The sequence below is a fragment of the Crocodylus porosus genome, unplaced genomic scaffold (genome assembly GCF_001723895.1).
Source record: "Crocodylus porosus isolate Cpor-Errol unplaced genomic scaffold, CroPor_comp1, whole genome shotgun sequence".
In the NCBI taxonomy this organism is placed as follows: domain Eukaryota; kingdom Metazoa; phylum Chordata; order Crocodylia; family Crocodylidae; genus Crocodylus; species Crocodylus porosus.
In genome coordinates, this window is record NW_017728924.1 from 7,202,019 (window position 1) to 7,215,101 (window position 13,083).

General features: G+C 42.1%; 1 long non-coding RNA gene across 1 annotated transcript in view; it reads right to left on the bottom strand.

Moving 5' to 3' along the window:
- The window catches only part of LOC109313630, a 39,338-nt gene that overhangs the window by 7,935 nt on the left and 18,320 nt on the right, over positions 1-13,083 (bottom strand). The window contains exon 2 of the long non-coding RNA XR_002102104.1: positions 11,208-11,314. This is a non-coding gene — a long non-coding RNA (uncharacterized LOC109313630). The remainder of the gene's footprint in view (positions 1-11,207; positions 11,315-13,083) is intronic.

Here is a 13,083-nt window from a genome sequence, read left to right on the forward strand (position 1 = left end):
TCTTGGTTCTCAATGATGGTGTGACAGAATTGATAGACTTCTAATTGATACCTATCTCAATTGCTAGAATTTCAATTTCGTAGCAGAATGAAAACATTTTTATCCATCATTCAGTTTTGGTAAGAGGGGGACACTTCCAGTGGTGCGGCGTGCATTTGGGGCTGTATGAGCCAGAGTTCAACTTTCATGGATGGATTCAATCCATGCAGTCCTGGTCCCATTTAATTTAATAGAATTTTGTTACCGGCTTCAGTGGAACCAAGTCTTCACACTTGAAACTAGTTTTGCTCTATGAAAATCAGCCTGAGTGCTGGTACCACCCAAGGCATTGTTGGCTTAAAGTGGGACAGAAGTTGGAGCAGAGGTAGTTTTTTACTCTATCCTAAAGAACAAGGATACCCCGGCCGACCTCTACCAAGTCAGGATAGACGGAGATAAGACTGCATAAGCTGGACTCTGTATGTGTGATGATATTTGTTAGGCCTTTCTTGTAAAACATTGGTGGAAAACTTAGATGAATTACAATTTGCAACTGGAACTAATATCTGGTTCAAATATCATTATTTAATTTATTGACTGAACAAAAACTTGCAAGCAACATAGCAGATGTTAAGCAGGGCTGGATCTCGGGGGAGGGTGCATTGCTGGACTTGCACCCCCTTTTGCTTCCTGCTTCACCTAAAGTTTAAACCAACAGCCTAGCAGTGGCAGCAGCATTTCTAATCAGGCAGTGCTGTGGGACTCACCGGACTTCCTGGCTCATTGTAATCTACCTGATCCCTTCTAATTTTTTCATCCCACAAATGTTAACCACCCTCTTCTTTGTAATTGATCTTGATCTTCCACCAATCAAACTACCCTTTGTTCTGTGATTCTACTGTCTGTTCACTGCTCCTGGTAATGAAACTCCTATTTCACAGCCCTGCTGATTGTTTTCAACTCGTTCCAGTGAAGTTCTATTTGTTTTTGCTTCACTCTTCAACTGAATCATATAGCTCTAGGCCCCTAATGTATTAATATAACTTCAAGTTTATTTTTACCTGGAGAAAAATATGTGCTGTTTTATATGTGATGATGCAACTCGTTATCTGCACCCATATTTTCAAATGTCTAGATCTACCCATGTTAAAGTTACCATGGTTCATGCTAATCCCTGTGCATATAGTGTGTAGCAAAGTCTTATATGAAAATGTGACTTTCAGTCTACTTGTCAAGTCATGACAAAACAAACCAGAGCAAATAGGGTTTAAATTGGCAGCAGGCTCATTATACACATGCCACAAATTATACACATTTTCACACCAGCTTGGATATGTAAGTATGAAGAGCCACTAGTGCTGCTGCTTGTCAGAGGTCTTTCGTGGCACATACACTTTTCAGAGAAGTTGCCTGCAAACCTCTCACTGCTTCTTGAATCATTGACCTTGAACATACAAATTTCTAGCTCTAGATAAGGTGTAACATGGCCTCATCTATAAAGAGAAGACCAGATGACCCCCTATTTCATACATAATTTTGCATAGACCAATAATCAGCCCATTGGACTCCACACACGTCATCTTGTTTAGCTGTGGGGCAAACACAAAGGGATCTTGAAAGAAACTAAGTAGCCACAGTCTTCCAGTAAATCTCACCACAAAGCTACTCTGCAAGCCTCAGTCTAGGTTAGATTTTATTCCTGTGTTGGCAAAGGGCCTGGGGCTGAGATGGATGGAAGGCACCTAATCACCCCTTCACCAATATCTTGCAGCTGACTGGTGTTTCTGCAGCCCTAAACACTGATTCGTACTGAGGGTTCCTCTAACTCAAAACAGTAGGACCACAGGACTTGGGATAACTGGAAAACAACTAGGATGTGGGCAGCCACAACTTCTTCCATCACAGAAATGTCCACTCGTCTCCATTCTGACACAGCCTGGGTTGCCCAGTATTCTGGGACCTGGGTGGGTGAAGTGGGTCTGCATCCAAAGGGGCAGGCCCCCTGCAGTGAAGTTACAGCATTAAGGGGCTGGCCTAGCACCATTTTGTGGTTAATAGGTAATAAAAGAAAGGAACCATGAATTGGCCCTGACTTCCCACTTGGTACCTGAAGTCTCAGCACAGGAGCACTGAGTCTGGGAGGGGGAAATATTAGCTGTTTCAAAAAATAAATCTGCAATGCCCTAAGCGGGTGAAATAATTCTTCAGCTTCTCAACTCCTTTGGAATAATCTATGAGCTTCCACTTTTCACCAGAGATAGACTCAGGTAAATCAAAATCTGGTTTCCATTTTAGTGCTTTACCATAGTACCAGCCATATCCTTTGCTGTCCTAAATTCTCATCAAAAAGTTCATTTAATGTTTATTACCTGTCAGTGCATTCTCAGGCGGGTGGGGTAGCATCTGGTTAAATAATATGCCAAAGTCTTTACATCAAAGGTACTTAACTGACACTACAGATAGAAATCTCATAAAAGGTGGGCAATTAGACAAGGAGATGCCTCATCAATGGAGGGACAGAACATTAAAATGGTGAATTTTGAATGAAAATGCAGTTATGTCTATCTACCTTTTTCCTGTATGTGGTTAGTATGTGTTTGTACAGGGCTACAAAAATCGGTTTCTTCTGCAGCAAAGTCTTTTCTGGTTAGGTAGCACGTAAGGTAAAGAGCTGCTACTTAATGTTGATATGTGCAGTTCCTAAAGAGACCTCTTCATTTGCTTTTTACTGCTACTTGCACTACCACTATATTGTTGCTCAAATATAATATGATCTGATGTGCCTCATTCGGGGCTTAGCAAACTCATTTTGCTTAATATTTAATGGAAACCACAATCATGAATCGTAACTGAAAATCACAGGTGTGACAGCTTGACTCCTTCCCACTGACTTTATCATCACTGGGCTTATATTCTGCTGTGGTAAATAGGCAGGGAAAAAATGAAGGATAAAATGGTTAGAGTGAAAAAAAAAGGACTATACGAAAGGGAACAATGAGGCTGATAAATATACCATCATCATTCTATTGATGGGGCTGATGCTCATCCTAGCATAGCTTTTGATTTAATGTGGGGCCTGTCTTATTCCTAATACACTAAACAGCTCAGAAAGTCAGGGGAAGGCAGAGTATGACTGCAAAAGTTTAGCACTATCATTCACTTACATGGAAATTTCCAAATGAGTTCCCATTTCCTTTCCTTGCATTCTAGTTCAGAAAAAGTTTAGCATATTACTTTCTGCATTATTTATATATACACTGCAAACATTTTATCACCTTCACTTTACATTTTGAAATTCCTTTTGGGAAAAACTGGTCTTTATGGGACTGACTTAAAAAGTATTACACCATAACCTTCCCTCCAAGGTCTTCAAAACTGTTTTTCTCCCATAACTTTGACTCGCCAAGGAATGAGTTCTCAGATACTTGAACGGCATGATGATCTCATTTGATTCCACTTTCAATAATATGATTCTGGATATTACCATTGTTTTTGAAGGACTCTGATTACAGTATTTCCCAACGACTGCACAAAAAGCTCCCCCGTGACATCTGGGTTGTATGAATTTTATTTTATCATATAACTCAATAAAGGCAATAAAATCTTTTTCCTAGATTCTGAGCAGAAGCGAATAGTCATTCAAATGTGGAAGGCATTCTTGTTGTCTGTCTTCTATGGAAGTGCTAAGCCCCTGGTATATATACTTTCTTCTAAATTCCAAGATCCTTCTACTGCCATCCTTTCAATAAGCTGAAAGGAGCAGTCCCTTTTATATATTACTCCTCTCAACTAGAGCTCTTTGAGAATTTTTCAATCACACATTGCATTAGAAAATTCCAAGCCATAGAAACCAAAGCTTTTCACTGAAACCTAATGACTTGGAGGAAGTTTTCTTTGGTAAAAAATATTTAGGTTCAGGACAGGATGTCTGGTCCAAAGCTGAGGGTTGCACTGCACTTCCCAAGGGAGAGTTCTCTGAGACCTGAAATACAGAGACCCATTTTGTTCTGTTTTCAGTAGTCAGTTCTGGTTATTGCCCTGATTTTTAAAAGACTCAGTTTACAATTCCTCCACCACATATAAATGTCCCACTCACCTGAGAGGCAGAGGGACCAAAATTCAAGCCCTTGCTCTACAACAATCAGAATAGAGACTTTGACCCTGCATCTCTCGCATATCAGGTAAGCGTCATACCTTAGGTTCTTGGCTGTTCTAGGGAGTGCCTTTCTCTCCATTTTCATAACTCATTTTTAAAGGAACATTAAAAAAAAAATCTAGGCTGTATTGCAATGTAACATGAACTGAGGGTCCAAACTTCAAAATACTTCACAAAACAGAATTTTGGATTTCTGTCGGGATCTAGTCACAACAGCTCTTAAGTAACAAAGTTCCCTTATTTCCATTTTACAAGTAGAAAGTAGAAGGATTAAAGGCCAGATCCAAAATAGGCCTTAGGTGCCTAATTTCTTCCTGAAAAGTAACTAAATCTAAGTGCGTGCTTCAGAAAGCCCCACTTAACCATTTAGAAAACTAATAAGCCATAGGGGAGCAAGAGAAAACTAGAGATGGTGCTTGATATTCACTTGCTATGAAGGCCCACAACTACTGCCATCTTGATGAGGCCAAACATTTAAGTGCCTGAACCCATTTGGGATTTTCAGCTGTGACAGCCCTGCCCCTAAGTCAATGGAGAGGTCCAGCCCAGAAGGCACACACATACACAATGCCTAATGTCCATGGGCAGCATTGAGTTCAGCACCCACAGCTACTCTGAAATACAGTCAGGGGTGATGGCAGTAGAGGTAGTGGTGCTGGAGCCAGTGGTTATTACCTTCTGTGTAATGGCCTACCGCCTTTCTGGCATGTGCTTAGAAAGTGGGAGCCCCATTCTAGGCCCCGTGCAGACTGAGGATAAACAAATCCATATCTCCCACCCGTTGGAGAGTGCCCTAATAATCAGTACCCTAATACTCAAACAGAAATCAGGCTGAAAGGGGGCACCCTTCCACCGCTCAGCCAAGAATAGAAGAGTTACAGGAAGAGAAGAAAAGTGAAGGGGCAGCATGCCCCTGCAGCCACGTGATAATGGGACTCCCCTGGAAGGAGGGAAGCCCCAGTTCTCGTCTCTGCTGCCCAGGCTGTTTATTCATTTTACGTTAGATTCAGCTAAAAAAGCAGAAATAAGCTTAGTAGCATTGACTGGTATCCAGGTTTCCCCATCTAAACTCTGGATTCCAAACCCACCATGAGCAGGGTAGAAAAATATGGGTTAGCTCCTGAAGCAGAAATTAAAATTAAACCTTTGCTACTCAATGCAATCAGTAAATGTCCCACACTCTCTGTACTTTCCATTACCTCTGATTGATACCAAATGTCTATCCTAATCTATCATCCATCTGGAGCTTACCTTGTTCCCTACCCTCTGCTTTGCTTCTCCCTTCTCTTATCTGACCTTTTTTTCCTCTCTACAGTTTCTGAGGGGTCTGCAGTTCCTCTCTCTGGGTTTGTAACAACACCCACCTCCCAAGCCACATCTGGGTGAGCACGGACGTTTGTTTCCCCAGGGACGAGGAGCAGCGGCACACTTTGTGCATCTGCTACTTGCCCCCAGGGAATGCCTGTGCCACATGCCCTCTGGCATGTGGCAGGTTACTTCAGATGGGGTAGGGGAGGCTGGGGACATCTCCCTTATCTGGGCTCCTGGGGGCCTCAGGGATCTGCAGCAGCAGCGCTCCTGCAGCTGGGAGCTTGGCCGGCAGCTGGATTGTGGCTCTGGCTGGCCAAGCTCTGGTTTGGGGCAGCACACACTGCTGCCATGTTCACTGTTCCTCTTTTTTTTTGGTGTGGGTTTTTTGACCCCAGGTTCTCCCAGTGTCAACCCCCACCCCATGTTGCAAGGTAGCAGTGTAGGGGTCTGTGGTGCCACATACCACACATCCATCCTCATCTGGACGCAGCCCTAGAGACAGAAGCTACCTCTGCCTCTCCTTTCCCTTCAATAGTTTCCCTGAGCCCCCTTGCCTTTGCTTAGCCCACATCAATTGTTGGCTAAATGTGGCTCAGGACCTTCCAGATCTTCTCTCTCGGAGGAGCTGGTGAGCGAGGGAGCCAGTGAAGCTTGACTGCCTACACAAGAAAGTATTTGCCAAGTCATTCACTCCCTTGCTTCAAGGCAGCAGCAGAAATGCTTCTAACTGTGAGTAAAGGGGAAGTATTTAACTCCTGCCACTCTTCTCTGTCCTGGTATCCCCTGTGATCCTGTCCCTCACTACCTCTTCTTGTTTTCCCTCCCACCAACTGATAAAAAAGAAAGGAGAGATGCTGTTAGCATCATTACCATGGCTCAATTTCTCCCCTACTGGCAGCAACATCCTCCAGGGATGCTGGCTGTGATGGGTGCCCATATTTTGAACCTTGGATCAGCGACTGAATTGAAGCCTTTATGCCTGCTGTTTGGTTAGAGGTGAGCTTGATTGTCCCGATTCTGAATACTTGTCCTCCCTATGAACAGCAGTGCTTCATGCACAGCAAGTGCAACCACTCCATTGTTGATAAAACTTCCAGGACTTAAAAAAAAAAACCCCAGCATATTTTTGCCATCACCCGCCATGCCTAGCAGAAGTCAGAATGAAGCCAGACAAAAGAAAACCAGAAACAGTTCAAGTGCCACACACACAGATGCTAATTCACCACAAATAATGAAGAGGAGCATTCAACTCCGTTCAAAAGCTAATGCTGTCATGCAAGATGCAGTCACTGAACCACAGAAAAACTCTGCATAATTTATATACATTATAGATTTTCCCGAGACGTAGAAAGCCCAAATCTAGGTTGGATGCAAACAAACCAGGAGCAAAAAGGAGTGAAGACATGGGGGAGCATTGTCAAGAAAGTTAAACAAAATAGGACCAGATCTTCAGCTGAGGTGAATGGGTGCAGATGTACAAAAGTTAAGCTACAAGAATTTACATTTGCTGAGTTTCCTTTCCCCCCATTTTTCCCCTTTCATCAACAAGACTTTTTATGTTTGATGCTTTGTGACATTAAATCACAAGATGTGACTCATCAAAAATTGAATAAAAGTTTCTGTTCAATGACTTGTTTATAATGTGGAGAAGCAGTGTTCTGAAATTGGTTTTGCATTATTCTTGTGAGCTGAGCCCTTGGAAGAACTCTTTGTCTTTGTTAAGACAGACGTGGATAAGAGCAATCAAATTAACTTGAATCATTAATATTTTAATTTCCAAAAATGCAACCGTCTCAAAATACACACGTGAATTGCATGGATTTGAATTTTTAATAGATTTAATTCCATTCAGGAATGAAAATGAAGCTTTCGGTTTCAGAGAGCGGCGGCGAAGATTTTTACTCAAAAAGTAAATTAAGAAAATGAAATGGTGCCTGTTTTACAGGACAACTAATTTTAAAATGTAATGTTTGTGTAGACACATTTGTACTGGCCATGGAAAGGAGAATACAAATCAACAGAATTTATACAGTTCTTTCAAATTCCAAATTGTTGTGTCTTGCAATTAAATTTTTACATTGATGTACAGGACATGCCTTCCAGCTCTTGGAGTTAATTGCATTACTTATTATTTCTGACAGAAATGACACTTGACGTGGATATTTAAATTTCCCCGACACTCCACAAGAGACTGCAGAAATTAACAACTGACCGCGCGCACCCGAGGACAGACTTCCAGCTTTTTGTCACCGACTTCCACACCCCAACTGCCTAAATAACTTGTCAACTCCTTTTAGGCTTACACTTTCACTGGTTCAGGAGGGGGGCTCACCTATGCATTACTTTCATACCCCAAATTTCTATTGATTTCTTAGTACACCTGAAACAGGAAGGGGCTTGATTCAGCACAGCTTACATATGTATCCCCATGGAACTGAAAAGGGAAGACCTCAGGCCTGCTAATATTGGTAGTGAGAGACTCATCTGCATATATGAGGCACGGCAAGAACTTACAATCATTTCATTAAAACCTGTATGTACCATCCGTTGGACGAGTCAAATTCGGTGGGCAAGTTTCTATAGAGTTGTCTGTATTTCATAGGGTTTTAATGAATGTCTGGTGCAGTACACAAATAACGGACCTTAGGCAAGAAGTCCTTTGAATGCAAATTATCATTAACATTGTACCAGAAAGAAAAGAAAAGAGATCCATTAGCTAAATATTTTTAAATTGTATCTACCTGCAAACCCTCTCATCCAATTCTCACAACGTATTTCTACTGCATCATACTACACTTTTATAGATGGAATTAATAACATTGTGCCATATGATTTATCAAAAAATAAAGACTAGAAGATGATATATTATGTATGGGGACGTGGCTTGTTCTATGACATTTCTGTCCTTGCACATTACATACTGATTACATTTTAGACCTTCTCCAGGAGTTATAATGACAGCACAGCTAGATGATCTCCTTTAAATGAGGGACTGAAAATATATCATATTGGTTTCCTTTATCACCATCATCATCATAGGTTATTATTAAGGCTATTATTCTGCCACAGTCATTCTTACTGCGTTTTGTATTTTCTCCTCTGAGTGGCATGCTGGATCTCAAGAATCAGATTCTTCATATTCAGAGTATCTGTGACCAACGCACAAAAAAAAAAATCATAACCTTTATTATTCGTACTGTTGTCAACCCCAAGGTCCCAATTGTGGGCTAACAACACACTCTGCTAAGTGTTCTACAAGCATAGGGCAAAAAGAGGCCCCGCTTCAAAGAGCTTACAATCTGTGTGACATCTGTGTGGCTGCTGGACATTGAGCAGAGGCCAAGATATCAGTGGGAGTGAGACTGCTCAGCGGTTTTGAAGATCCGGTCATTTACGTAGGTGCTGAAATAAAGATTTAGGAATGTAGCTTAAAGCTCCTCATACTTCAAAATTTCTTTTATGTCACAAGTTTCACTGGCAAAATTCAAGCAGTGCTTATATTACGCTCCAATCAAGACCAGAAGGTTGTGTATACATAAGCCTTCCCCCCGCCCCACATCTTAAACTTTTCCCACTTAGTACTAAAACAAGGTCAAGAGTGATAAGAAAGGATGCCCCATGTAACAGGATTGCTAGAGCTGATCCACCTTTTCAGATAATCCTACTCAGGGCAGACGCGGATGATGTGACACAGTCAGTTGAATCACCTCCCCTCCTTTCCTGTGGTCCATTCTTTATGGTTCTTTGACCAAACTGATGTCCTCAATCACTGATTTTGATCTCTCCTTTTTCACTTCTGCCAGGCCTCAGCTGAAAAACAATCATGACCCCCTTTCCCCTTCTTCTCCTTTTGAAGGTCATTGAACGTGCTGTTGACTAACATTGTCTGGAGTGTCTTCCCTTAGCTCCATCCCAGACTTCCGATTACCAAGCCAACTAGAAAACTGTTTCTCAACTTGTCTCTCCAGTACTAAGCACAAAATGCAGGCTCCATCTCTGACTGGGGTTTCAAAAGCTGTCACAACAAATAACCTTTTTAATGTTAAACACTAACACTCACTTACTCTGCAGAGGAGGAAAAACCAATCACTGATGAAAAATTAAAAGTGCCAGGCAGTAATAACAGCATCTACCGCAGGGGTGAGCAATTGTTTGGGCTGGAGGGACTCTTAAGGAGTTTTGCTTTTAGTGCGGTGTTGAGGGCCAGGGCATGGAGGGGGTGATGACCCAGCCTTGGCCCCCATCATGCCTGTTCACACCAGCTGGTGTGGTAGCAGGAGAGGGGGGGAGAAAGTCAGGGAGACACCAACTGATCCTACCTTAACCACACCTGTTGGGTGTGCTGGATGGAGTGGGCAAGTGGGCATAGTCTCCATGGAGGCCCACCTGGGACCCCTGCATGCAGGGCACGCTCAGCTGGGCAGATGGGATGGGGCCACGTGGGGCTGGGGAGCAGTGTCCGGGAGCAGGACTGGTAAATAGGACCATCCACCTAGCCAGGTGTGCCCTGCCTGTGGGGTCCCTCGCCCAGTCTCCATGGGGACCCAACCTGCCCACTCCTCCCAGTGCCTCCAGTGGTGGGTACAGAGTGGACAGGCCAGGATGCCTGGGCAGCAGGCAGGGCCTGGTGGTGGAGACACTGGCAGCAGCAGCCGGAAGTGGGAGGGCAGAGTGAACCACTATCATGGGGGCTCCAACTACATTGCTGCCCCGCTCCAACCAGCACCTGGCCCCATGGATTACAGCTCCCAGTGTGCCCAAGAGCCATGCACAGGCATAGGGCTGCGCGCTGTGCCAGGTGGCACCTCTGTACCTGGGGGTGGCAGGACTAGGCACATGAACCTGGGATACCAGGGCCAGGTGGGGGCTGAAGCACTCACTGCAGGCTGGACAGAATCACTTGGTGGGTCAGATCCAGACCACGAGCTATATTTTGCCCATCCCTAATTTACAGAAAAATCTACCAAAGTAAAGTACAGAGAACATAGAATGAGAGAGTGAGAGAGAGAGAGAGAAGATAAAAAAATTATAACCCCCCCACCCCGAAAAATACTTATAGGAATATGGATATCAGAAGCTTTTGGCATAAATAGTGAGACAGCACATGGGCACCATGTCAGTCTTAGAGGTAACAGTGGTACAGAAACTCCAAGGCAAGTTCTCTGAGGAGCCTAAAGATCATTTTCCGAATGCTATCCTATCTACAGCAATGATGCTGTGTGATTAATACCCAAGAAACATTAGGGTCCCTGTTTAACAGGAACCATTCTTTATACAGAAGCAATAACATTAGGCTTGATTGAAAAATTATTAGGAAAAATAACTCTTTTTATGGTATTCTCTGCTTCCTGGATAGTAAATAATTGTCTCCTATCATAGGATTTTTGCCCTATTATATGCTTCAGTAATTCAATCGGCTTTATAGCATTTTCCAAATCTTTGCGCTAAGCTATGAAATTCTACCCTTCAGAGATCCCTGTGGTTGAGGGTTTTTTTCTTTGGTAATACTGAAGTGCATATACTTGATTTAAAATGCAGATAGATTACATAGCTCAAGATGCACACACCTTAATAGATATTCTGCCCTGAGTAAAAAGCAAACAGCTGGCACATTCGATGCTTATTTATCCCCATGCAACCCCACTGACTGAACCAAAATTGAATCATTGCTAATCAAGAATGATATCTGGCTTATCAGCATGTAAATGGAATCTAAAGGAGCACATATCTTCATAAAACTGATTTCATAAAACAGCCTTACTCAAAAGATAGTGACTGTCAGTCCTCTGTCCAACATCCATTACATTACTCTTGGGGTTTACACAGTTGTAAATGAAGATCCAGTTCGTTTGAAAGAGATGTGCACAACTGCAAGGAAGGAAGAGATGAAAAAACAGAGATTAAAATGGATCAGCTGTTCATGACACTGTCATTTCAGAGTTTTCTAGTGATCAATCAAAGTTATACCTTTTATGTAAAGAAGTGCCTCCAAGGGTCACATACACACATGCAAGCAATGGTTATGCTAGACATGATTTTTTTTTAATCAAAGCCTGATAAATGTACTTAACTATGTGACTCTTTTTAGTGCTAAGATTTTAGAGGACAATATTGCATTATCTTTCCTGTAGCTCTTATAAGCCCAAACCCTCAAAATAGATCTAAACACTGGGTCCTGGATACATAGGTTATACAGGCCAATTCTTAGCTCCAATGAGTCCCTTTTATACTACTTCAGCAGTGGTAAAAAAACTTTAATGTGCACTTAGGTACAATATATACCTGCCTTAGAGTCCTTATCACTGTCAGAGTAGTGTGGAGGGGCCTTGTTTTAAATGAAAATGCACATCATAGACATTTTATTCCAGAGACACATGGAAAGCCTTGTATCTTCACGTGGCTCATGAACAGGGCAGTTCCTCCCGAAGCATACTCAAATCCCCAGCGATCTCTGAAGGCTTAGGGAGATCCAGGTAATTTAAAGCCCTAATAGTCTCCCTAAGTGCCCTTTTGCACCATTTTGACAGCCTTGATCAGTTGAAGGACAGAAGTAATCTGCTGCCACTCTAGAACTTTTTGATGGCACATATAGAGCCCGTAATATATCACTATCCAGAAAAAGGACAAAAATGTTACAGGTCATTATGTAACTTAAGCTTGTCAAGTCCAAGCGGGTTAAATACTCTGACATTTATAACAGACACATTTTGTTTGTTTGCTTGTTCATTTGCTTTGTTTCTTTTCTATGTATCCTGACCCCAGGATAAGAGATAAGTAAAGTGCCTCTGGCAGGGAGGTAAGTCAGACAGGCCAGAAAACATCGATAATCTAACTCAACATCTAAATGGAAAGCGAAAAGATTAATAAAAAATGGATGAACTGTTAGCAAAGCTTTTTCAAGCTTTTAGAAGCATTTGGAAACTAGGAGATTATTATCATCCCCCTAGAAAACATGTTTTCTCTTTCAATTTAATGTTGCAGAGTTTTGTCTTGTGCTTCCCTATGTACTGAACCATTAAACAACAATGCAATGCAAACAAACAATGTAAAAAGGCATTATATTGTCAGAGTTATTTTTGTATTAAAAGGAAGTCTCTTCAAGGAGTTTTTGGATTTAATAAGAGTTTCCTCAGGTTTTCTTCTTGGAAATCATCTAGTTCTTCCTCAGACAGTATGACCTAAATCTTTCCAAAGTGCACACAGGGGAGTATACTGTGTCACAGCCAAGACCACATTAGAAAAAAAAAATCAAATCACTGTTGGCCAATCCTATAAAAATAGCTAATTTTTAAATCTCTTTCTCAAAATCAAAGGCCAGTGAATGTCAGTATTGGCCATGAAACCCTGGGGAAAAGGTCATGGCTGGTGGGCCATTGAATTGTTCTCTAGATTTCTTCCAACAAAGCTACCCACAAACAATGTAAGTAGGATAGTTTTTTAAAAAAGAAGTGAGAGTGACTAAACAAGTGTATCCGAACCATGTCCCAGTAAAGGCATGAGCCAATGGAAGCAATGTCATTAACTGATACTCCTCCAGCCTGTGAAGTGCTCTAATTTGGTGGGTGGGTGGAGATTAGCAAAACAATTCATTCCTAAGACAGCTGTTTCTGCCTTTTTAGTAATATCTAATGCTTCAA